Source organism: Phalaenopsis equestris, unplaced genomic scaffold, assembly GCF_001263595.1.
Source record: "Phalaenopsis equestris unplaced genomic scaffold, ASM126359v1 Scaffold000024, whole genome shotgun sequence".
In the NCBI taxonomy this organism is placed as follows: domain Eukaryota; kingdom Viridiplantae; phylum Streptophyta; class Magnoliopsida; order Asparagales; family Orchidaceae; genus Phalaenopsis; species Phalaenopsis equestris.
Window position 1 is genome coordinate 700932 of NW_018164466.1, and position 4404 is coordinate 705335.

A 4404-nucleotide genomic window follows, 5' to 3' on the forward strand; every position below is an offset into this window, starting at 1 on the left:
AAAAAAGCATATAATGCAAAGAATCATGATCGTTATATAAAACATATATTTCAATCATTCAAGTGTAATCATAAATTTATTCATAAGAGTAATCAATCTAATCATATGAATATCACTTGTAATTATATAGATCTCAATTATTTTCATGCCATCTCATTTCATGAGTACCCACTCAACCCGAAGGTTATATTAATTGTTGATAAAGGATGGGCATCTCTCAACATAGTTGATATCAATATTCCCCACAACACCAATAATTCTCAACATTATGTCTCCGTCTAATCCCAACGATTCCTGAAGTTTTGTTTCCATCTAAATGTCAGGATTCGGAAATCTCATTGTTCCTTATTATCAGTACTTGCAAGTATTTATAAAATAGTCTACCATTAACATCACTTATAACATTTCTAAAAGAATAATTTCTGTAACAAACATTCATCATAGACATTTCATATATCTTGTACATTAATCATAGCACACGAATAATTATAAATAATAATTTCATAAGCATATTAATCAGATGCATAGCATAGTAGAATCATATGTATCGTAAGGGACAAATCAAAATTGCAGTTATACATTCTATGCAGGTAATCATCAAAATTATACAGAAATTTCTAAATGCAACAGTGTTAAACATAAACACATAAAAAACTACAAAGAAATATTTCGCTTAAATTAGCACAAGATTATTTCATATGAATCGATGAAGCGCCATACAACGAATTTCCCCGAGCTCAACTCGAACACTTTGTCTAGTGTAAACAGCTTGGAATACATAATCTCTTAAAAATTCATGAAATTCGTAATTGATTTATTAATTTAACCCCAAATATGATTTTCTTGCTTTAAATTACCTCGAAAGGGCTTCTCAACAAAAATGTCTCCCTGATACTTCCCTAATTTGCTCCCTCTTCTTTTCTCTTTACCCATCCCAAACTAGTGAAATGGACCTACCAGAGAGCGTAGCTCTTGGTTCGACATTATGCGGTTGTTCCCACAAGGCTATAGCAATAGGAAACACACGAAATGCTTAAATTTGTAAAATATATCAAAATTAAAATCTATGAAAGGAATGTTCCTATAAGCGCAAAAGTGAAGCTCCCTCTTATAAATTTCGTACTGGAGCCCTAAATCAAGACTTGCGGCTATACGTTATGCGCACAAATCCCGCCTACAATGATACGCGGTCACAGGCGGCTCAAAACCATGAAAAAATTGAGGGAGGAGAGCAATACAATATTTAACTCATTCCGCGCAGTCACAGGCGACTCAAAACCATGAAAAAATTAAGTGAGGGAGGAGAGCAATACAATATTTAACTCATTCCAAAAAAAACCTAACCATTCGATCTCATCTCAGTCGTATCATGTGTGATATAGTGCGGGAGAGGGTCAGTTGGGAACAATGAATGGGATTATGGAAAGAGATTAGGATTATGTAAAGTATTAATCAAGTTGATACTTCAACAATTTATATCTCCCCTTATAAATATAATTCATGCATGGTACTTGATATAAAAATTATCGCTTCAACATTTTAAATTTTATAAAATTGCTCCAGAAGAATTTCGAAAAATGATAAATTTGGGGAGTACCTTAAAGTTGCCAAAATTTACCTAAAAGGGCCAAATTTGGGTGTTACCCCCTGTCTCCTCTTCACATACTGTGAAAAACTGTAATGTTTGATCCTTACAACGATGCCCTGGAAAAACTTCTCATCACACTGAAAACAGAATCTCTTAGCTCGCTTCTCATGAATCATTATCTCCATATGGCATTTAGGTGTCGCCCCTACTCGTGGCCCCTTATTTTTATCCTATGAAGACTTCTAAACTTCAATGGTTTGAGCTTTTGGTATCATTGTGGTTATAATAGTTTGGTACAGTGCTCAACCTGTGCTTCTCATACTAGTATATTTCAATTTTTTTTTTTTCAAACAACTATACTAATTCCATAGTTTCCCCCAATTCTTGTGGCTCGACAACAAAATGATGCTCGAACCTTTGTCCTCAACCCTATCATGAAGTAACCTTCCAACATTTCTTCTAATACCCCTCTCAAATAGGCAGATGGCATCTCGAATTTCTCTTTGTACTCCATGATGGATCCTTCGTAGACCAATGCAAAAAATAAATAAATAAATAAAATCTCATGTAAATCTCCTTTCTGTGTGGTTCTGAAGTACTCCAACAATCGGTTCTTGAATTATGCTCTTGTTTGGATTGGTCGACATTCTTCTCTCCATCAAAACTATGAGAGAGTCATTTCATCCAAGCACAGAGCAGCCGCCATCAAGTTTTCTTCCTACATTGGCTCAATAACAAAAGTATATATCCACAGTCCACACGATAAACCCAACAATAGGCATCATCTCCATCAAAGATCGGCATCTTCAACATCTTTATGACTAGTCACCTCCCCAATCTTCTTGAACAAAATTCTTTCCTCCCATAAAACGGGGGTTGGGTTCCCTTCCTCAACCCATATTGAATTATCTTCTTCCATGAGTCTGGCTCACCCCAGAACCAGCCTGCCTTTCATCATAGGCTCATAAATCTCCTTCCGCCCGAAAGTTGTTGCAAAAAAAAGCTAGGACAATGTCGGATGCAACTCTCAGTCGGGGTCCCACACACCATGGTTTTCTATTTCAGGCTGAAATCCTTCAAATCAATTTTTTCCAACCCTGAGTTGCGCAGCATCTCATTCCACCTGTTGACGCTCATTATAGACGTTCAGATGTCGCGTTATTCCTTCGAGTTCGCTTCCAATCCCTTCGCTCGATCCCACTATAGGTGGTGGTGGGAATGTGCAAGACAACGAAGTTCATTGTTTCTTCCAACGCGGCTAATTTCCCCTCCATATATGAGAAACGCTCTTCATTTGGCTCACCTCTTCAATTTTTTTTCCCAAATCATCTACTTTAATGGTTGTCCTTACTTAATGTACATTTTCGGAATTCCTTCATGCTGAAATCACGAGTTTTGAAATTTCAGTACGCGGATTCAACGTGCACAAAACTTTGCATGTCGAGATCCTTAAATTCCTCTACGTGGTTTGGTGCAGCGCAACACTCTAGATGTCGTGACCTCAATTCCTATAAGCAGGTTCGGTAGGCGAAATCCTGTTGTTGGCCTCTCGCGAATGAGATTCCAGTAGGTCATAGATCCCAATCATGAATTTTGGTAACAAGCAGCGCAGAACTCCTTTACACCTCAATGCAGATTGTGAATTTCAGTAAAGAGCAACATGGAACATTTGTATATCATGATCAGTCGACTTCCTTGTGGCTATTTCCTAATTGCATCGCACACCTACATCGTGCAATCTCGTTACTGGCATCCGAGCCAGAAAAAATATGTGGTTGTGCCTGCTTTTGTGTAGGACCCCGACCTGTTGTCGTAGCAAGCCAAATCACGACTAAATTATGTATATGCCTCGATCTTGTCGTTGGCCCTATACGTCACGATCTTCATGTTGCCATCCACACTAGCACCAAATCACGACTGCTTGGAGCTCTGGCTCTCAGATTGTGACTAGTGCACACTCAAACTTTCTTTTCCCAGAACCAAATGTTATAATACAAATCTCGTAGGAACCAAAATGATTTTCTGAATAAATTAGAACAAAAAAAATACTTATTATTCCACTGAAAGCAAATCAACGATTACAACTTTAAAAACATAAAAAATAAATACATAAATTAGAGAGGTGGGCAATCTCTCCCAAATCCTACTATTCGACAAGTAAGAAGCCTCTCCCAAACTTTAATACTAAAGCCCAAATACAACAATCTCATGTATAACCCAAACCTTAAGCATATTAGTCCAATTTATATGATACAATAATAAATGACAACGACTAAATAGCACTTAGGGGCATAAAAGACTAAACATAGGGACCGACATAACAAAATTCTAGACAAGAGAGGCGCACAACTCGGTGGAACTGAGCCAGGGCACGCCTCAACTATGTGAGGTGTATACCTCGCACAAGCTGCTTGAGACTCATGCCTCGAAACATTTTTTTCAAAATTACAGGGCCTCAAGGCGCTCCTTAAAGCACAATTTTAATCAGTGCTCGTGAGTAGTTAGTAAGAAAAATAGATGAAGAGAGAAATAAAGATAATGAATTAGTGATTGGTAAGAAAAACTGAAATGAGCCATAAGTATAAAATTAGTGAGCTTAATTGAATACAAATAATAACATTCTATATTGAACTAAGATAAAAAAAGAAATAATCTTCATTGAGGTTTAACACTCGTAAAAAAAACGAAGAAAATTAGGACAATGAAGTAAATTATGATTTAAAAAATAATATGATGATGATTGAGGCAAAGCTATTTGTGGTTATGCTGATGAGAATGATTCTCATAATGATTATTTTTATATATGGTTATGCTGA